This window comes from Mobula birostris, chromosome 7, assembly GCF_030028105.1.
Source record: "Mobula birostris isolate sMobBir1 chromosome 7, sMobBir1.hap1, whole genome shotgun sequence".
Classification (NCBI taxonomy): domain Eukaryota; kingdom Metazoa; phylum Chordata; class Chondrichthyes; order Myliobatiformes; family Myliobatidae; genus Mobula; species Mobula birostris.
In genome coordinates, this window is record NC_092376.1 from 120198385 (window position 1) to 120221539 (window position 23155).

Genomic DNA, 23155 nt, shown 5'->3' on the forward strand with positions numbered 1-23155 from the left:
TCATCCACAGATTAAGTGATGTGAGTGAGATATTTGTAATACAGGATGAATGTCGAGAGAAAGCCTTTATGTTGTATTCCACAGGTTTCATGGTGGCAAACAGGATAATAATTGCCGTAGGTTTTACCCATCGTCGTTCCAAATCCACTTATGAATTATCACCAATAGTAGCTTATCACAGGGGTACCGTCTTCAAAGGGAACTACCACCCAGGCAAGGGTTAACACATAGGTAGATTCCACAGAGTTGCCCCAATCACACAACATGATAGCCACTTATCGATGTGCTGGATCGATGCCCAACCCACCCTTGTGGGCACTCAAAAGGTCCAACCAGTGACCCCTTTGTCACTGGCCTCCTTCCATTGTCCGACTCCAACTGCGACTGACCGTGTGTGAGTGAGTGTCCTTCCATTGTCCAACCTTCCATTGTACGACTCCAACTGCGACTGACCGTGTGTGAGTGAGTGTCCTTACTTAAATCAAAACAAGCTGCAGAGTCCCATAGCTCCGCCCTCTCTCTCTCTTAGTAAGAATCAAACAGGAGCCAAGAAAGCTGCACGCTGACATGACTCAAGCACTCTCTCTTAAAAATGACAGTCCACGGCAAGATAAACTTAGGGGTTCATGACAGTGCTGGCAGGTAAGTTTAAGGAAAACTCCACTAGGCTCTATACTAAAGTGCATCAAGAGAAAAAGGATGCCTAAGGAGAGAGTACATTTAAAGATCATCTAGGCTAACTTTGCCTTAAGCTGCAATGAGGGTGGGATCTACGAATAGTGGAATCTTTGACAGATTTCTTCCATTTTCTGAGAAGAAATTCATGGTTCATGAAGAGAGAAAACAAATGGAGATGTTTTGGAGAGCATTAATATCACCAATAAGGAGATCTCCTACCTAGCAGTGCATTATGTCTGATAAAACCCCAGGTCCTGAGTGCATCCTAAGACTTTGTTGGAGAGTAGAGAAGAAATTGCAAAGACATTTAAGATATTTGCTTCACTGTTAGCCTCTAGTGAAGTTCTGAAAGACAAAAAGGTGACTATTATTGTTCTTATCCAGATGTTAGCCATGGCAATTGGGATAGACAGTGATTAGGATCAGTCAGTATGGCTTTGTGCATGGAATATCTTGATTGATAAATGTTTTATTTCTTCGAAGAAGTCACCAAAAGAGTAGATGAGGATGAGGCAGTGGATGTTGTCTATTTGGACTTAACCAAGATCTTCAAGGTCTCGTGTGGTAAGCTGGCATAGAAGATTAGATCCCATGGGATCTATGGAGAGCTACTTCAGTGGATTCAAAATTGGCTTGGAGGTGGGAAGCAGAGGATAGCGGTTGAAGGTCCTTTCTTAGGAAGGAGGCCTATGATTATTTGAATTCAATGTTGTTATTCATCATTTTTCTAAATAATTTAGATGTAAATGCACAAGGCTTCATTGATAAGTTCGCAGATGAGACAAAATCAGGTGGTGTTGATAGTAAAGATTATTGAAAGTTACAGGGAGGTGTTGATCAGTTAGGGAGTGGGCTGAGGAGAGGAAAATAGATTTCAATGCAGATAGGTCTTCTAAAATGAATGGTAGGACCCTTAGACTCATTTAACTCATTTCCAGTGTGACTACATCTTTTATCCCATAGAAAGCAGGTTTGCAGAATGGTGTCTTAATGTAGTGTGTGTACAATATATCAAATAGAATGAGGGAGCGCAGGCCAATAGCTTGCCTGAAGCTGCAGTAATAAATTAGATCAATATTTTATTTAGAACAATCTCAGTATTACAAATAACCATCTCATTTGAGACATGAGATGCTTTATATTTTAATACTACATCTGGAGTAGTTAAATAGATCCGTATATGACTGTGGCAACTGAAACAGAGGTCAAATTAAATCCTGACTATCTCCAACAAAAATTACAACCTCAATCAAGGAACTCAAAAAACAAATGTCCTTGATTGATTAAGGATGGGCAGATGAAGGAGTCCACAAAGTGAGAAAAACATGTTTTCAAACGATGTCATTGCTAAAATATAATCCAACATTTTTAACCTGTTGTTATTTCAGTTTGAACCTGGTATCTTCCAGCTCAACCCAAAAGACAATAACACATCGCAAGAGCACTCTAATAGGAATAAATCTTTGGGCAATATCTATTACAATTTAAATATCCAATGATCCTTTCAAGGTGAGCAGAATGATCATTTCCTTGATGCTAATGATTCTCCTCTTCAATGTTACATTCAGTGAAGGCCATACAATCAACTGCGCAAGAAATTACCGTTAAGGAAGCAAACAAGTGATAACTATCCTTAAAATATCTGTTCTTTTAATCACGCAATTACTGAGCTCCTCGCACAAGTAATTTTTTAAAACTCAACTTTGTCTCTTCACATTTTACTTTGGAAATTACAGCCAAATACTAGCATGTTTTTTACACTTTGCATAATTATAATAGCTCTCATTATAATGCAACAAAATAGAAATAATATTAAAATGGATAGCATGAAGAACATGTTGTGGAACTGCAAAATGTGATTTATATTTCACTTGTTAAGATTTACTGATCTCATTTGTGACTTTGACAGAAATGAGTTATCCAGTCAGCCTCTTTTGTGAAATATGAATCATCCTTCAGGACTGCTCCTCAATTTCCTGCAGTAAACACTAAGGTCTCCACTCCAGCACACTTCATCTATGTTTACTCATTAATTAAGAAATGAAATAAAGGACAAGTGTAAAAGAACCATACATTTTGGAACCTAAATTAGAAACAGAAAAATGTTGGAATTAAACATATTTATCAGGATCTGGTGACAAGAAGATTTAAATAGAAATGCTTCAATAGATTATTAATAACGTTCTAACAAGGGGTTTAATGGCATTTAGATGCAACATTAACCTTGCGCATTCTTCTAAATATTAACCCACTGGAGCAAATAAATCAATTTTAACCTCACTTTGAAATTGATGGAATCAGATGGGTGCTTACACACATACACTCAAACACCCACTCAGTCCCCTGTGGATTCCTGCTCTTCATGATTCGATATATTTCCCCAAGGAACATTCCTCAACCAGGAGCATGGCTCACCGCATCCACTCCCACACTCACCCCCTCAATGTGGCATCAATACGTATAAGATTAATATATGTAAGTAGCCTCCCTTTCTTGTTCCAGTAGCTCATTTAGTGCCCAAGGGAATGTTGTGTTGTCACTATCTTCAGCAGAAAGGGGCAAGCTACAGTTGAAAAATCACTGCATGTGCCATTGTGCTGCCAACATACAGCTATTTGTGTCATTATGGCAACAATATCTGTTAACAATGATGTCAAGTACAAATGATGTAACTCATTTAGGAACCCACAGACTCTGTAAGTCTGATGATTACTCTCAATGTTTGTCTGAAAAATCAAATTGATTTCCTTTCAGGCCTTGTACTTCATCAAATCTCACTATATCAGGGGTTCCCAACCTGGGGCCCACTGACCCCTTGGTTATTGGCCGGGGTCCATGCCATGATAAAGGTTGGGAATGCCTGCGTGAGATAGTCATGACCGGCAGAAAGGATCAGAAATTGGTGAAGCAACCCAAACCAACTTCATCCACTTTGCTTTCCAATACACTACTAAAAAAAGTTAGTGTTCAGCCCGGGGATGAGACCTTCAGTCGGGGAGAGACTAGGGATGAGATCTTCAGTCCAGGAGAGACTGGGGATCGGACCTTCAGTCGGGGAGAGACTGGGGATGAGACCTTCAGTCCGGGACAGACTGGGGATCAGACCTTTAGTCCAGGAGAGACTGGGGATGAGACCTTCAGTCCAGGAGAGACTGGGGATCGGACCTTCAGTCCGGGAGAGACTGGGGATGAGACCTTCAGTCCGGGAGAGACTGAGGATGGAACCTTCAGTCCGGGAGAGACTGGGGATGAGATTTTCAGTCTGGGAGAGACTGGGGATGTGAACTTCAGTCCAGGAGAGACTGGGAATGGAACCTTCAGTCTGGGAGAGACTGGAGATCGGACCTTCAGTCCGGGAGAGACTGGGGATCGGACCTTCAGTCCGGGAGAGACTGGAGATGGAACCTTCAGTCCGGGAGAGACTGGGGATGAGACCTTCAGTCCGGGAGAGACAGGGATGGGAACTTCAGTCCGGGAGAGACTGGGGATCGGACCTTCAGTCCGGGAGAGACTGGGGATCGGACCTTCAGTCCGGGAGAGACTGGAGATGGAACCTTCAGTCCGGGAGAGACTGGGGATGAGACCTTCAGTTCGGGAGAGACTGGGGATCGGACCTTCAGCCCGGGAGAGACTGGGGATGAGACCTTCAGTCCGGGAGAGACAGGGATGGGAACTTCAGTCCGGGAGAGACTGGGGATGAGAACTTCAGATCCTCAAGAAGAAAGAGGACTTTACTAGATGTGTTAAAGTGGAACAACTGATGAACATAGCTGCCAGAGACCTGCGCTTCGTATATGGAACATTTCAAACAGTTTTTTTTAAAGAATATATGCCTGTTTGATTGGCTGTCGGAGTACTGTCTGCCTTAATCTGGTCCGGACTTGAACTTGTTACTAGAAATCCTGAATCAGCTTATGAAAATTAGCATCAGAACAAATTATAGGTCTAACCCTTACTCAGGGCACTTTCTTCATGTTTCAACATTTCAAAAAGAATGCAACACAGATTGTTTCTACACTTGATTTATTCTTATTAACCTGGGTCATAACCTACTGCCCCTCTCCCTTTCTTGAAGCCCCCAGAATGATTCTGTTTCTTCGTAGTACACAATATAAAAGTATCATTACAATATTCTTCATTCATTTTTGAGTATGAGTGTCAAAAAGATTTTGAATTAGGTTTAAGGAAGTAAATTATAGGTATATCAAAGATTTCACTGTCATTTTACCTGAATATAGTTATGGGAGTCCAGAGGGTTAAGTTCTAGAAGAGTATTCAAAACTGAGATCAGGTGTGCAAGGTGGTAACTTAATACAAAAAAAAACACAAAAGTCATCAGTAAGATTAATGATGCCAATTTATTATTAATGACACGTGGAAATGAGCTCCAGAAGGTAATCAGAAACATTTTCAATCAGAAGCACACAACATAATCTCAGATAATGCATGGGTCTTCTTCATAGAAAATATTAAACATATGATGGAATTTGGGAATAAAAATTGAGAGTTTCAGCATTGTTTTGCCCCATTCCATATTTCTCTTCCAAAGAGTTCACTATAAATGGCAGTGGATCTTAACACATACGACTCCCTCGCAAACTGTAATGTAAAGCGGCAAGTTGTGAATTAATTATTGATTGTGCCAACATTAGAACAAACGTTTCTCTACAAACCAAAGAAATTATTTGTATGATTATTAAATAATGTAGTAAGGGTGTGGTAATTGCCATTAAAACTTTGATGATTTGCTGGTGAAACCTTTTTTTTTCAGAAACTGCTTGGTTCACAAACTCACACAATAAGACAAGCTCTCAGTAATAGCCTGCTAGAACCCATCTGAAAGTGTCTTTGTACTTGCTTGGTTGTGGCCAATACATCTTCAATGGAATCACATAAAATATCTAAACCAAGTAGTATTGATAATTATAAAAGTTGCTCTGCATTTTCATCTATCAACAGGCTGTCAAATTATAGCTTTCTACTGATACTACAGTACAACTTCACGTAGATACTCATTCCATCCACAAAAGATTAACACCAGAATTGTCACTTTGCCCCAGTTTCATGACGAGTGTTAATGCCTATAATAAGACAACCCATGCTTTATAGTAAAGTGAAAACATTCACCTTAGAAAAACATCCTATGAGCATCTTCTGCTTTTAATCAGAGGAAGTGTTAGCGATCATTCTGGATTTATGAGATTATGGATTAACTAAAATGAGAACCAGTATTCAGGAACCTGTTCACAATTTAACTTCCAATTGATATTTTGTGGCTGGTGAAAGCAATCATTGTCTATGGGACATTCTGATCCTGTTCCATCGAATGTACACAGGGAAAGACAATAGATTAGTTAGTTGTATATTCAAGAAGCCATACTTGAACTCTTGCAAAAGGGGTACATTTTGGGTGCCTGGAGTTTGTATGTCCAGGCTTTTTAGAACAGACACCAGTATTGAATAACCAAAGAGGTATTACTAGTTGAGATGTGCTACCATTGTAAATATGTAATTCTGTAAATTTACCTGACTGTATTCAAAAGGAAAAAGTTAATCATTGTGTTGAAGAAGTACAGGTCAGGAGAATGAGATTCTCTTGGATTCTCCTGAAGTCTCTCTCTCGCCTTTATGAATAAAGACTCCAAGTTACAGCTTTCGTGTAGCTCAGACTTAGTTTGTCAACAGGATGGACTGTGAACCAGGTTGGGAGTGTTGATATGTTTGAACTACAAGAATATTCTAGAATCTAGAGGATTCCAAGTGTTTCTAAACAAGGTCTGTATTTTAATGCTGACAGACAGTAACAATTAAACCTTATGTCATGTTGATGTCATTATGCCGTTCAAATGATTTAGTTATATAACTGTAAACAACTACTATCTTCCCTCTTTATTTCCAATGTGTACACAGTCATTATAGATTCATTCTGTAAATGGGCTCCCTTAAACACCTAGCCCTTCTGAATTCTGTACAGATGTTAGGCATTGCTTTGGCTCTTGAAGGGAAAACTGTGACAATGCTACATGTACTATTTCAACAGTAATTGGTTCTATATTCACATTAAAAGGATATTTGATGCATCATCAAATGTCCTCTCAATGCCCTCAGCTCTAACCATTCTCTTATCATTTGATTAAACCAGACACTTCTTGCATTACTTCTGACTCTTCTACCTTGTCCAAAATACCTCCTCTGTCTCTTGTTAAAAGACTTCTGTTTCATTTGCAGGCTTATCATTTTTCCTCCAACTTAGGTCATAGATACATTCAATCAATTCAAACTCAATACCACATTAACACCATGACCAGGACAAAATCTGGAATCGAATAGAGTATATTGTGGTCTGTAGGTAAGAAGTTAGACTGGTAATAATTCACTGTCATGCTGAAGGAACCTCCTTCAGTATGGGAACAATTCAAAGTAAAACTTAATATCAGAGTACATACATGTCGCCACATACAACCCTAAGTTTCTTTTTCCTGCAGGGATACTTAACAAATCTGTAGAACAGTAATTGTAAACAGGATCAATGAACAACAAACTGTGCAAATACAAATATAAGTAACAGTAATTAATGAGAGCATGAAATAACAAGATATAGAGTCCTTAAATGAGATCTTTGGTTGTTGGATCACCAGAAATAGAATGAGTGTAGTTATCCCATTTTGTTCAAGAGTTTGATGGTTGAGGGGTAGTAACTGTTCTTGAACCTGGTGGTGTGAGTCCTGAGGCACTTGTACCTTTTACCTGATGACAGCAGCGAGAAAAGAGCATGGCCTGGGTGATGGGAATTTTTGATAATGAATGCTGCTTTTCTACGGCAACATTTCATGTAGATGTGCTCAGTGGTTGAGAGGGCTTTACCCATGATATACCAGGCTGAATCCACTACCTTTTGTAGTATTTTCCATTCAAAGGCTTCGGTGTTCCCAAACCATGCCATAATGCAACCAGTCAACACACTTTCCACCACATATCTAAAGAAAGTTGCCAGGTTTTTGATGACATGCCAAATCTCAGCAGACTCCTGATGAAGTAGAGATGCTGTTGAACTTTCTTCACAAATATATTTATCTGATGAGTCCAGGTCAGGTTCTCTGAGACAGTGACACCCAGGAATTTATAGTAACTGACCCTCACTACCTCTGATCCTCCAATGATTACTGGCATATGGACCTCTGGTTTCCCTCGCCTGAAGTCTACAATCAGTTCTTCGGTCTTATTGACATTGAGTGGGAGGTTGAGTGAGAAGGGTCATATGTCATGAAAGTAGACCCTTCAACCTACAAACAGTCTGCTGGAGAAACTCAGCCTGTTGAGACAGCATCTGATTTCCTCCAGCAGATTGATTGTTGTTCCAGATTCTAACATCTGCTGTCTCCACTGTCTCCTTTGGTCCATCAAGTACCATTTATACTAAAGTTATACTGATGCTTGTTATTCTCCCCACAGTCCCACCACTCCCCTCCAGACTCCACCTTACATACTAGGAGCAATTAGAAAAGAGAGCTTAGAAATGATCAGTTCCTTTATGAGCTCTGTGGAATGGTTGAAGCAATCATTTCACTGACTGATTTGGTGTCTTGGATGGTGGTGTTTTGCATTGTGAGTATATTTTTCATACTTAGGGCAGCATAGCTTCAGAAATCCAGGAGGAATCTGATGCTGTGGGTTTGGAATTTGCTTGTTTCATTGTGTCTGTGTGGGTTTTCTTTGGTTGCTCCAATTTCCTGCCACATCTGAAAGACATGCAGGTTGGTAGATTAATTGGCTAATGTAAACTGGCCTGAGTTTGCATATGAGCAGTAGAATTTGGGGTGGGGGGAGGTAATTGATGGAATGGAAGGAGAACAAAACTGTGTAGAATTTACTGCTACTTGGATTTGATGATTGGTACCGACTGAATGGGCTGTTTCTGCTCCTGAATACCTCTATGATTGACACCGTTTGGTAAGAATGAATAACTCCTTGCTGTGGCTTACATGGTGATGATACTGTAGACATCCTTCCAAGATCCATCTTCCGAGAACATCTAGGATAATGACTTGGTGACCTTATTTCAAAGAACAGTCATCTGTTTGGTTTAAACCTTCTGCTATGGAAAGGCTGGAGGTGCGTATTTTCATCCTCTCAGTGTATGTTATTAAACTTGTTTTAGGTGCAACATGAAAAGTCTGACCAACTGTGTGTTGCAGTGTGAAAACTGTGCTTTCATTTCACTCCCTATGCCTCAAGATTCATGAAATAATCCAGATTCAATGCTAGTAATAACATTTTACTTCAAAGGACTATTTTTTTTTGAATAATAAAAATTGTCCATCTTGACTCCTGGAAGTACTGATATTTCATGTTGCTAATTTAGGGCCTAGGATAATTAAGGACGTTTGTCATGGAACCATAGAATGGTACAGCACAGAAGCAAGCCCTCTGGATCAAATACCCACTCAAATTAATCCTACCCTAGCCCGTTTTACAGAGCCATAACATCATGAAGTTGTACAACACAGAAAGAGGCCTTTCAGCCCATTATCTCCATGACAACTTTTTTGCCGAATGCACTTAAGCCATTTCCATGACAGCAAAATTTTATTTTTCCCACCTTCCCACCAGCTTCCCCCAGTTTCTACCCCTCAACTTAACAGTAGGGGGCAATTTGCAGAGGCCAAATAACATGCCAACTCTACCCATGAAGATCGAGAAGTGCCCAAATTTGACTGGGCGTCAGTGAAAGTGATGGCGCAAGCAGGCATGTGGCATGCAAGGGAATTCCTAGAAGCATGATTTTCCAGACGTGTAGACCTTGATCCTATTATTGAGCCAATGCAGGAGAATTTCCAGACCACAACGCACAACGTTTGCCAAGCAACCAATCAGTGATGAGATTCCCTCATTACATCACAAATGGGTTTCCATAATGATGACCAATCAGCTGATAGATAAGTATATATAAAAGCCAAGCATTCGGAGGACACGTCACAAGTAACAGCGCACTAATGATGTCCCCTCATTTGGTGGTAAAATGTTTGCAGGTAAGTTGCCAAGATCGGAGAACAACTCAATCCACCCAGTAGTAACTCTCACATTTTCTTGAAGATGTGGGATGACACCGAGCACTTGGCAGAAACTCATGTAATCACAGGAAGGTGCTGCCACTCGACACAGACTGCAGCAGGGGTCAAGGCTGAACCCATATCACAGGAAATGTGAGACAGCACCTCTCCTCAATGTACTACTGTACCATCTTGTTCAGATGAAAGGTCTTCCCAAAATAAATTGGTGATTTTTTTTCACGGAAGATGAATGTTAGCACTTCTTAACTTGCATGTAATTTTGCCTGCTTTTGTTGAGTGTGTGAAATGCAAATGCTCTTGTTGTTTCCTGCTGAGCATCTGTCCAGGAGCTTTTCTCATCTATCTTAAGAAGTCGGCGCAGTGGTATCAACACCAGAGTTAGATTTGGCATGCAAGGATAACATTAAATCATTTCCAAAGAGGTGAGGGTCTGCTGGATTCTCAGGTGTTCTGACCTTCATGATATCATCAAGTTTATTTTTGCTATTCGCCATTTCTGCTCATCTCCAGACCCAGGTACAGTGCCTCTGGCTGTGCAGAAGCACATTTGCAATATTTAAGTTTCATGTTGTAGGGGTGGACGTATTTCAAAACTCCCTTCAAAATGCAAAAATAATTTTTGTATTGTCTATAGCAATTAGAAGATCATCTTAGTTGCAAAAGCAGAGACAATGTCTTCAATTTGAATTCTAATCTTCAGAGCCTAACACTGAACTACTGGTAACTCCAGACACCGGCCATTGCAGCAAACCCATACCTTAAGAGCTTTGAATGTATTGGTTCTCAAACTGGTTTTATATTTACCCATAATGTATCAATCTGCAACAATATTGCCCAGTAATACTGAAAACATAACGTTAATCAACTCTGTTAATTTTCATTTTTGCGACTTCAATCCATGGTCTCTGATAGCACATATTAAAGTTGCCTTCTCTGCATCTGTTCTGATGCCATGTGGATTCCTTCTTTGTGGTTTCTTACAGAAGAATTACCCCCCCCCCACCACCACCACCACCACCACACCAGCACTGCATTTGATGCAGCTCTTCCTTCTGCCACCTGGTGGCAGATTTGTGAGCTGATTTTATGTGGCCTCTTAGTCCTGAAGAAGGTTCTCCACCCAAAACGATGAATCTTTTCCATAGATGCTGCCTGACATGCTGAGTTCCTCCAGCATTTTGTATGTGTTGCTTTGGTTGTTGTCTTCTGACTTTTCACTTTGGGACCAGCAGAGGATGGAAGTCCTCACCATTTTTGGTTGGCTTATCCATTGAAGTTGGACCTAAAAGCCAGAGCTAATGAGAAGCTCTTTGTGTCTATTAAGTTAGACTGAATCTTTTCATCTTTCAAACCAGATCTGTCACTCAGTGTAAAAATAAAAAAGTCTCTGAAATTACATTGACTACACAAATATTTCACTATGACTCTCCTATTTTCTATTTGTAAACCAAAACTTGTGGCCCTACATTAATCTCGAAAAGCAGCAGGTTAAAGTATTTTTCCAGATTCTGAACCACCTTTGTAAATCTTAAGCATTTGCTAGAGTTGTGAGGTATTGATTGTGAGATAATCTTCAAAGCCAAGTTCTCAAAGCAAAATTGTTTCTCATTTTCTTAGTAAACCTCTCACTCCCTCACACATACACACCTACACACCTGGCATCATCATATCAGAGGATTGCCGTGGGACAAGCATGTAAGTGTCATCACAAAGAAGGCATCATAAGTGCCATCACAAAAAATGTCAAGGTATATTGGTAATACACACACAAACACACTCAAACTTATGTACTTTGTAAATAAATCTGCTTTGATTTTGACTTGATTTGCTGAGGGAACAAACTACAGAATCTGTTGTGTCCGTGTCCTCTAGTGTCTGCAGTACATTCTATGTTGACCACTGCCTGACAGACGTCCTCTTCCACAAAGGACAGGAGGTGTGGCAGCATCCCTTTGACTGGGTCTTAGCGTGGTAGCAACATGCAAAACATGTAAAACATCATCATGTAGTGACACATGGTGCCCACACACCTCCTGATATAGCCACACATGAAGCTGATCGTCAGGATGAGGGCAGCACTTTTGTCCCCTTTCTCTGAGGACTTGTGCATGGGAGAAAATTGCAACAGCGCTCCACATGGAGGAGCTAGGAATTATATACAGCCATTTCAGGATTTCTCCCACCTACCAAGTTGAGTTTATTTTTATTTACAAAAGTACATGTATGCACAAGTACAATAGGAGACTTAGCAGCAGCATCACATACACATTGCATTAAAAGCACAACATTCAAAAAAATCATAAGTTATACATAAACTATGCAAATATTGTACAAGAAAGCTCACAACGAGAACAAAAATAAACAAAGTTCAATACACAAATGTTATCAGATCTGCTCCTTTATATTAAAAAGTATCCAACACCATTAAATCTCATCATAAATCTGGGCCATTGGAAATGAATCTTTTTTCTAACACGTCAAACAGTCCTGAAGTGTACTGACAAAGATTTCAGAGAGATGCCAGCAAGCTCTAACTTTCTGATTAATTCTGATCATATCGATAGTTACCAGCAAAGAATAATTAAGAACAAAATGAGGAAGACATTCCAGTAATGAAGAAATTGTGATATTTGTGTCTTTGATTTGGCTTAAACAAATAGTATAATTTACAAAAAAAACCTAAGCAAGAGGTTTTCTACATACCTTTGTGTTTTAATCTTCACTGGTATAGAAAATATGTTCTTCTCCGTCATGTTTTACAGCGGTTGGCACCCAGCTTAATAGTGCATTACCACAGAGAAAATATGTTTCCAAAAATTGAATTAAATATCATATGTATTAATTAGTATTGACATGGCACGAGGTTGAGAAGCAAAACATGATGATCAGTTAAGTCAAAGTCGAGACAAATGGTAAGCAGTATGCTAACCAGGTACATACAGTATGCGAAGCGTGCAGCCTGTGAAATGGAACAAATTATTATGTTTTAGAATATGAACAGAGTATTAATTAATTCTTCAAGAAATATACAAATGACACTTAATTGTTGGAAAAATTAGACTGAGCTGCAGAACATTGATTAAAGAGCAGAGATTAACAGAAGTGTTACAACATCAGTAAGCACTTAACACTGGAGTAAAGAAACATTGTACCAGGGCACAAGACTGGCTAGGTGAAAGGTTAGAGACTGAGGCATGAAAAGCACAGAATTGAATTGTTCAGGATTAGAAATGATGCGTGAAATATTTCAGGAAATTGATAGCTACCAAATAAGATCAAATAGAAAAAGCATTAAAAAAAACAGGATCAGGAAGATCATAATACATAGGAACAGAAATAGGCTAGTTGGCCCAGTGAGTCTGCTTCACATTCCATCATGACTAATTTATCATCCCTCTCAACTCCATCCCCCTCCTTTCTCCCCACAACCTTTGATGCCCATACTAATCAAGAACCTATAAACCTCCACTTCAAATAAACAGCCATCCATGGCAATGAATTCCACAGATTCATGACCTTCTGGCTAAAGAGGTTCCTCTGCATCTCTGTTCTAAAGGGATGTCTTTGTATTCTAAGACTGTGTCCTCTGGTCCTGGACTCCCCCGCTATAGGATAAATCCTGTCCACGTCCACTATATCTAGACCTTTCAACATTCAAAGAAAGAGAAAAGCATAACCAGGAAGAACTGAGATTTCAAGGAACAGATTCTGAGTCTCACCTTTCTTAAGTAGAAAATCTTTTTACCGGATTTAAATTCATAAATCTGTTGTGCTTACAACCAATATAACTGCACTTATAATGGTTTGTTGCAGTTATGAATGGTCCCTGAGTTGGATTAAATCAAATTCTGAACATAGGAAAACCAATAATTAGCAACATCTGACATGTGTAATGTGTCTGACTTTCAATTCAGTATCCACAACATCAAAATAGAACGATTAATATATAAAACTTTATAACTATTGTCAAGGTGCAACAAAATGTACCCTGAGAAATTTTAGTGATTCGTAAGATTTCCTATTGATGAAAGGTATATAATGGAAATCTATCACAGCTAAGGTTATGAAATAAATAGCATACTACAGGGATCTCTGTGTTTCATAAACAGGTTTACAACTACTGAAGCATGTTACTGCAGAAAGCCATAAATAGAAAAGAGAACATTTGTCAGATGCCAATCCATTCACCATACTTTCAACAGGATTTTCACAAATCTATGTCTCTGAGTTCCCCGAGATTTTGAGCTTCACAGCTCAGGGAAAGCAGGTCATTTGGTCCAACTCAGCTGAGCTGACCAGGTTACTCACCTGAGCAAGTCACATTTGCTGTATTTAGCCCACATCCTTCGAAATGTCGACTGTACCTTTTCCTGGAGATGCTGCCTGGCTTGCTGCATTCACCAGCAACTTTTATGAGTGTTGCTTGAAATTCCAGCATCTGCAGATTTCCTCGTGTTTGCCTATCAATTTAACTGTCCTTTTAAGTATTGTCATTGTACCTGCCTCTGTCTATCACTTCCTCTGACAGACTCCAGATAGACACCACATTTCTGTGTGGAAACCATTGCACTCAGATCCCTCTTAAATCTTTACCTTCTCACTTTAAACTTATGCCCTCTGGTTTTGAGCTCCCCTACCCTATGGGGAATAGACTTTGACTGTTCACCTCACCAATGTCCTTCATAATTTTATAAACATCAATAAGATCACTCCTTGGCCTCCTATGCTCCAAGGATAGAAGTCTCAGCCTTTTGAGCCTCCACATAGAACACAAACCCTCCAGTCCACTGACATCCTCATGAACTCTTTCTGCACTCTCTCACTTTAGCAGCATCCTTCCTATAGCAGGACAATCAGAAATGTTTACAGTAGTCCAACCGTGATCTCACCAACGCCTTGTACAGCTACAATGTGATGACCCAGTTCCTATACTCACTATTCATTGGCACCTCCTCAGGACAAAAGGTTTGGATGGGGTTGAATTTGTAAGGTGTGGCCAGGAAGGATTCCTGACACAACACATGGACAGGCTGACTAAAGTAAAAGCTATATTGTATTTGGTACTAAGCAATGAACCAGGTCAGGTGTCAGATCTCTCAGTGGGAGAGCATTTTGGAGATAGTGGCCACAACTCCTTGACCTTTACTATAGACTTGGAGAGGGGTAGGAGCAGGGCAGAAATGGGGTCATAATACAACAGTGCATAATTTTATGATAATTGGAGGAAAGTATGAGAGAAGTATCAGAGGTAGTAAGTTCTTTACACAGAGAATGGTGAGTGCATGGAATGTCCTGCTAGGGGTGGTGGTAGGGGAAAATACATTAGGGACATTTCAGTAACACATATAGCAACATGGAGGACAGAACAATGAGGGGAAAGGTTAGATTGATCTTAGAGTAGGTTAAAAGGTTAGCACAACACCATGGGCTGAAGGGCCTGAACTGAGCTATAATGTTCTATGCTCTGTGTTCAATATTTTCACCAGTGATAGCAAACATACCAGACACGATCTTCCCCACCTTGTCTATCTGTGTCGCCAATTTCAAGGAACTCTGTACCTGCATCCAGAGGACTCTCTGTTCTACGACACTTCTCAGGGCACTGCTATTTACTGTTCAGCCCAGCCCTGGCTTCTCTTCCCAAAATAGAACACCTGCCATTTATCTGAATTGAACTGCATCTGCCATTCTATGGCCCATTGGCCCAGTTGGTCAAGATCCAATTGTAATTGGTGCAAAAAGAAGCGCAGAATATTTCACCAAGCTTAATGTAGAATTACCATTACAAAATATTCCTAAAATGTTTTTTTTTTTGCTAAGTTTTCTCTCTGTGTAAAAGATTACCACTTGGAAACATGCAAACTTTGCCTATTTGCAAAACCTTCCCAGATGCTAAATGTTGACGGTATCTTAGATTAATTTGGCAACATCTGCTCCTGACTGGAAATCACCTGCAAGGCTTTCCTGGTGCCTTCTGACTCAAAATACAACTTAGCAATTTGTCTCATTAGAGCAACTATTTTAGCTGGATAACCATGTAATGAAATAATGAAAGAAACACAATTTACAATGTGCAGGATAATTATGGAGGTCAGGATATGAGAATCATTCAATGGCCATAAGCTAAATGAGAAAATCATTTGTTGTCATAGACAGTGTTAGACATTTCCCACAGTCACTCAAATGCCAAGGCTTGATAATGGTCTCAAAGTGACTCGCTCATTTTTGTTACCACTCATTCTGGACTTAAACATGGTTATTATACTTACCAATGCCTTTGTAAGCTATGTAAGTCAAGGGTTATGTAATTGTTAATTAAAAACATTGACTGGGGAGCATGCGTAATAAATTATATCTTTGTTCCTTTAACAGCAAGATTGCTGGTGACTATGTGCATAAGCCCAGTATGTTTATCTTTTGAAATGCAGCTGTTGCTGGAAATAAATTTGTTTAGTTCCTCCTGATTAATGGGCAGTGGAGACTGCAATAATGTAATGTACTGAGGAGAGTTTTGGTGTAGGTGGCACATTACTTCAGGGAAATTAGGTATTCAGCCATTACAGTACAATAGAATCTCGATTCATAATGAGCTTAGAATGAATCAGTCTGAGTTGCTCAATCCAAAACTCTATATATACAAGCTGTCACGTCAGGCATGGTGACAATAAATAGATTTCAACACTAGATTATGAATTCATTTTAAGCATTATTTTCAAAGGAAATGTTCATCACAGAACTTCACAATGGTGAACTACAGAAGCGGTGTAATTCAGCACTTAAGGAACATAGAGAAAGGTGTGGACCATTTGGTCTCTCAAGCCTGTTCATCATTCAGTTAGATCATAGCTGTCCTGAGGCTTGGCTTCTACATATAATCTTTTTCACGCACCTTTTTATATTCTAGATAACAGAAAATTATTATCTACAGGCTAAAAACTAAAAATTAGTCTCTTGTTATCTGCTGCTGGTGGATGAGAGTTGAAGGTTCTACTACTCTTTGCATACAGAAATACTTCCCAAATTATTTGGCCTACCATTTAGTCTTAAACAACCTAACCAGTATAAATATTTTCTCTATATATACCAAAAAAAACTCAATATTACATAAATTTTCTCTTCTAAAGAAAACAAAGTACTTTATATCACCTTTTTAGGAGTATACTGAACTACATGGATAACAGTGTTTCTCAATATTTGGTACTATGAAAGCAGGTTACTGCAGAATATCATTCATGTAAAAGGCCATTCATTTGTCATTAGCCAATCAGTCACCATACATTCAACTGCCTTTGGTAATGCCTCTTACTTTGTAAAGTAATACATGGAGAAAAGCTTGCTTTAACAATGAACAGAGATTGACATCATGAAGTTCCCCTTAATTTCAGTTATCCTTAATGTCCACAAAAAGAACAACCAAACCATCAACAAACATTCAAATTCAAGAAATGCTGCCCTTGTTTTTTCACAAGCCTTACATGCTTCCTAAATTGTAGTTAGCACTAGTTGCACGAATTAGTCGTAGCCTGGTCTAGATAGAGTTGCATATCATGTCCCACCCTAGTTGATTTGATAAAAAAGATTACAGTGGAATTGGCTATTTTTTGTGCTTGACCATTATATTTTAATGATCTTTGCACGAGTCCTCAAAACTCCACTGTATCGTGTTTTTATTTCCATTAAGAAAATATTCTATTTTGACATTTGAAACCACTCACTCATACAGAAATCTACTTCAAATAGTTTTGCACATTTACTTAACCTACAGACCTCAGATTTCTTACTTTTAACTACACAGCTTCTAATAGTTAAAATTTTTGTTCCATGGTAGATGCACCGAAAACAAGAGGGCATATTTCGAAGATGGGAGGAAGGAGCTTCAAAGGGATAACAGAACAAGTTTTCATTTTTAATACAGGTGGTGGAATCGGACGCAATTCAAACGGTTCAAATGGTTCAATTTAATACCAGAGAATGTATACAATGCACAACCTGAAATTCTTACTCATCACTGGCATCCACAAAACAGAAAAAACCTAAAGAATAAATGACATAAAATATTAGAAACCCCTTCCCCCCTCCCCCCACTTGCTCCAGCAAAAGCATCAACTGCCCCACCATCCACCTTGCAAGCAATAGCAAAGCCCCCAAAGAGACTACAATCTAGAGTCCATCAAAAACTACTGTCCTTCCCAACACTGTGAACACTCAGACAGGCTCTCTCTCACTAGCCAGGGAGAGAGAGAGAGATCGCTCCTGCAGCAATGAGAGGGGAAACCAACAATTTGCTGTTTCGATGATACAAGTTTCCGCATTGCTTCTCCTAGCTCCCGACTCGAGAACCAACAGACTCTCACTCACCATCGAGAGAGAAGGACAGAGATCACTCAAGTGCAAGGGCCTTCTGGCAGCAGTGCACACTGCCTGCTGTCCCAATGTTCCAATCTCCCATGTCACTTCAGTTGGTGACATCGATGGAGGAAGTGGATCGTCCACAGGGCCGCATCCTGAAGGCACACGTCTTCCAGGCCACACCTGGAGATATCGAAGTGCCAGGTCGCACAGCGAGTCCAAGAACAAGAACCCACCACCCTTGGAGAACCATGGTTTAAACTGCAGCTGTAGATCACGGACTCCAACACGACCTCAACCACCTAGAAAAGGAAAGAAAGACATGAAAAAAGAAGAAGAGGAAACTGTTTCAGAGTCAAATTGGAAGAAGTCGCCAGGATCTACAAAAGCCCCTGGCGACATCTTTAGCTCCTCCCACTCCATATGTAGTGCGCATGTACCGGTTGTGCATGCAGCCTGGTATAGCCGTTCCAATCTATTCTTTTACTTTCTTCTTCTTACTTTAATTTACGTTATTTTTTGTATTTTTTTTCTCACGGTAACACGTTGAAGCTGCACTCTCTCTAATATGCTGGTAGAGAGAGTTTTATTTGGGTTTTCTTTAGCACTGGAAATGGTTACATCCCGACACGTGGGACAGAAGCAAGCTCGCATTGGGTATTCCACAGACCAGCAAATTCCAGTCAGCTTAGCGAACAGAGCGGCAGACACTCCTGCTGAAATCCGGAGGAAAACACACAGAGGGGGATCACAAAACTGAGGAAGGAGGACTGGGTCGAGACAACAGAGACTTTTGGAGAAGAGGAGTTCGGTGGGTAATACCGTTCCGACTGACCGGAAGTGCACCGAGAGCGGTAAACGGTGTGAAGGAGTGGGGTGCTACGGATGGTGCAATCCGGAGTATATTACGATGGAGGAACGTGTTTGCAGACTGGATATTGAACTTTTTACTGTTGGACTTCGGCCACATTCCACCGTGATACAACACTTGGCGGCACGGGAGGTCATTCCTGCCTGTGGCCATCAAACATGCAGCTCCTCCAGTGAAGGGTCAGACACCCTGAGCCAATAGACTGGTCCTGGACTTATTTTCCATCTGGCATAGTTTTGCATTTTGTTGTTTGATTGTTGGGGTGTTTTGTAATGCTATATTTACGCTCTATTCTTCATTGGTGCGGCTGTAACGAAACCAAATTTCCCTCGGGATTAATAAAAGTATATCTATCTATCTACCTATCCAATTGTTACAATTTTGGATATACACAGACAATTAGATAGCAAGAAGAAAACAAATTGCTGAAGGAACACATCAAGTCAGGCAGTATCTCAGGAGGGAAGTGGAGAATCATAATTCTGGATCAAGACCCTTCATCTAGTCCAGGTGTTCCCAGCTTTTTTATGCCATGGAGCCTTGCCATTAACCAAAGGGCCCATGGACCCCTGGTTGTGAACTGCTGATCTAGGCAGTCCTCCATTTGTTTGTTTTTTGCATTTAAGTAGACAAGGCATAAAAAGATATAAACCTTCTCATTGCTACCATCAGGAAGCCTGAAGGTATATATCAATGATTTAGAAACAGCCTTTGCCATCCAATCTCTGAATGGACATTGAACCCATAAACACTACCTCACAACTACCTTATTTCTATTTTTGTACTATTTATTTAATTTAACTATTTTTTATATATATATATATATATAGTACACTTACTGTAATGATATATATACACACACATACTGGCAGGTATATTTACAGACATTTTTAATCTCTCCCTCTCGCAGTGTAGAGTGCCCTTCTGCTTGAAAACATCCACCATTGTTCTTCTATCTAAAAAGACATGTTGCACTCACCTCAATAATAAACAAATGCTTTGAGAGGCTGGTCAAGGACTACATCTGCAGCATGCTGTCACCCACACTGGACCCCCTACAATTAGACTACTGGCACAACCGATCGACAGATGACGCAATAGCCACAGCTCTGCACACCGCCCTTACACATCTAGAGAAGAGGGATGCTCATGTCAAAATGCTGTTCTTGCACTATAGTTCAGCATTCAACACCATAATTCCCTCCAGGCTCGACAAGAAGCTCAGAGACCTTGGCCTTCACCCTTGCCAATGTAGCTGGATCCTGGACTTCCTGTCAGATCGCCGGCAGGTGGTAAGAGTGGGCTCCCTCACCTCTGCCCCTCTGACCATCAACACAGGCACCCTTCATGGCTGTGTCCTAAGTCCCCTCCTTTACACTCTGTATACCCATGACTGTATCGCCACCCACAGCTCCAATCTGCTAATTAAATTTGCTGACAATACTACACTGCATGTCCTAATCTCAAATAATAAAATGGCAGCCTACAGAGAAAAAGTCATCACGCTGACACAGTGGTGTCAAGAAAGTATCCTCTCCCTCAATGTTGCAAAGACAAAGGAGCTGGTTGTGGATACAGGAGGAATGGAGACAGGCTAACCCCTATTGACATCAATGGATCTGGAGATGAGAGGGTGAAAAGCTTTAATTTCCTCGGCATACACATCACCGAGGCTCTCAAGTGGTCTGTACATACCGGCTGTGTGGTTAAAAAGGCACAACAGTGCCTCTTTAACTTCATTTGGTTGAAGAAGTTTGGTATGGGTCCCTAGATGCTAAGAACTTTATACAGGGGCACAATTGAGAACATCTTGTCTGGCTGCATCACTGCTTGGTATGGGAATGTATTTCCCTCAATCGTAGGACTCCACAGAGAGTGGTGCAGACAGCCCAGAGCTTCTGTAGGTGTGAAATTCCCACTACTCAGGACGTTTACAAAGATAGGTGTGTAAAAAAGCTCCCGAGGATCACTGGGGACTGTTCCAGCTGCTACAAGATAAAAGCCAGGACCAACAGGCTCCAGGACAGCTTCTTCCACCAGGCCATCAGACTGATTAATTCATGCTGATACAATTGTATTTCTATGTTATATTGACCATCCTGTTGTACATACTATTTATTACAAATTACTATAAATTGCACATTGCACATTTAGACGGAGACGTAACATAAAAATTTTTACTCCTCATGTTTATTAAGATTGTAAGAAATAAAGTCAATTCAATTCAATTCTATATACACACACACTTACTGTGATTCACATTTTTTTTCTATTATTATATATTGCATTGTACTGCTGCTGCAAGGACAACAAATTTCATGACATATAATAATAATAAATACTTTATTAATCCCAAGTGAGAAATTCTTATAGTACAGCAGCAACATTTAAAAAAACACACTTAGCAGTGTGCAGACTTAACTAATATTAAAGTACAGAATAATAATATACACGATAATAATTTACCAATGCGCAATAATTTGCAATGATGTGCAAAAATAACTTACAATATAATAAAACAGAGACTGTTGTACAATGATAGGCCAGTGATTTTGAGCCTGATTCAGATTCTGATTAATGCAGGCAAATGGGATTAGAATGGATGGGCGATGAGGTTGGCGTGGTCATTGTGGGCTGAATGTCCTATTTCTGTGTTGTATGATTCCATGACTATGAAAAGTTAATTATATTCAGTAGCAATTAGGGTATTTTGATTTCGTAAAGCTGAGCTGGAAGAAACCCCAGCATCAAAATTGAAGTGACCGTGATAATCTTAGAAAAAGCTTTGATTAGAAAAGGTAGATACACCCTTAGAAACATAACAATAGCAAACAGATGCATACTTGATGGACATGTGCTGTCCTAGTGTATATGAAGTTACAATGAGGAAAAGGAATGCCACTTGAATAAAAGCCAGATTTACTTTTACATCTCAATGTGATTTTAGGGAGACTGTTAAAACTTGCAACACTTTTTTAAGAGATATCTATTCCTTAAAGACTAGCTTGAAGATTGCTTGCATTCTTGTCAATTTGCTGCTGGGTAGATAGAAACATAGAAACATAGAAAACCTACAGCACAATACAGGCCCTTTGGCCAATAAAGTTGTGCCAAACATATCCCTACCTTAGAAATTACTAGGCTTACCTATAGCCCTCTATTTTTCTAAGCTCCATCCAGAAGTCTCTTAAAAGACCCTATCGTATCCGCCTCCACCACTGTTGCCAGCAACCCATTCCAGGCACTCACCACTCTCTGAGTAAAAAATTTACCCCTGACATCTCCTCTGTATCTACTCCCCATCACCTTAAACCTGTGTCCTCTTGTGGAAATCATTTCAGCCCTGGGAAAAAGCCTCTGACTATCCACACGATCAATGCCTCTCATCATCTTATACACCTCTATCAGGTCACCTCTCATCCTCCGTCGCTCCAAGGAGAAAAGGCCGAGTTCACTCAACCTTTTCTCATAAGGCATGCTCCCCAATCCAAGCAACGTCCTTGTAAATCTCCTCTGCACCCTTTCTATGGCTTCCACATCCTTCCTGTAGTGAGGCGACCAGAACTGAGCACAGTATTCCAAGTGGGGTCTGACCAGGGTCCTATATAGCTGCAACATTACCTCTCAGCTCCTAAATTCAATTCCACGATTGATGAAGGCCAATACGCCATACGCCTTCTTAACCACAGAGTCAACCTGCGCAGTTGCTTTGAGCGTCCTGTGGACTCGGACCCCAAGATCCCTCTGATCCTCCACACTGCCAGGAGTCTTACCATTAATACTATATTCTGTCATCATGTTTGACCTGCCAAAATGAACCACTTCACACTTATCTGGGTTGAACTCCATCTGCCACTTCTCAGCCCAGTTTTGCATCCTATCAATGTCCCGCTGTAACCTCTGACAGCCCTCCACACTATCCACAACACCTCCAACCTTTGTGTCATCAGCAAACTTACTAACCCATCCCTCCACTTCCTCATCCAGGTCATTTATAAAAATCAAGAAGAGTAAGGGTCCCAGAACAAATCCCTGAGGCACTCCACTGGTGACCGACCTCCATGCAGAATATGACCCATCTACAACCACTCTTTGCCTTCTGTGGGCAAGCTAGTTCTGGATCCACAAAGCTATGTCCCCTTGGATCCCATGCCTCCTTACTTTCTCAATAGGCCACATTGTCATA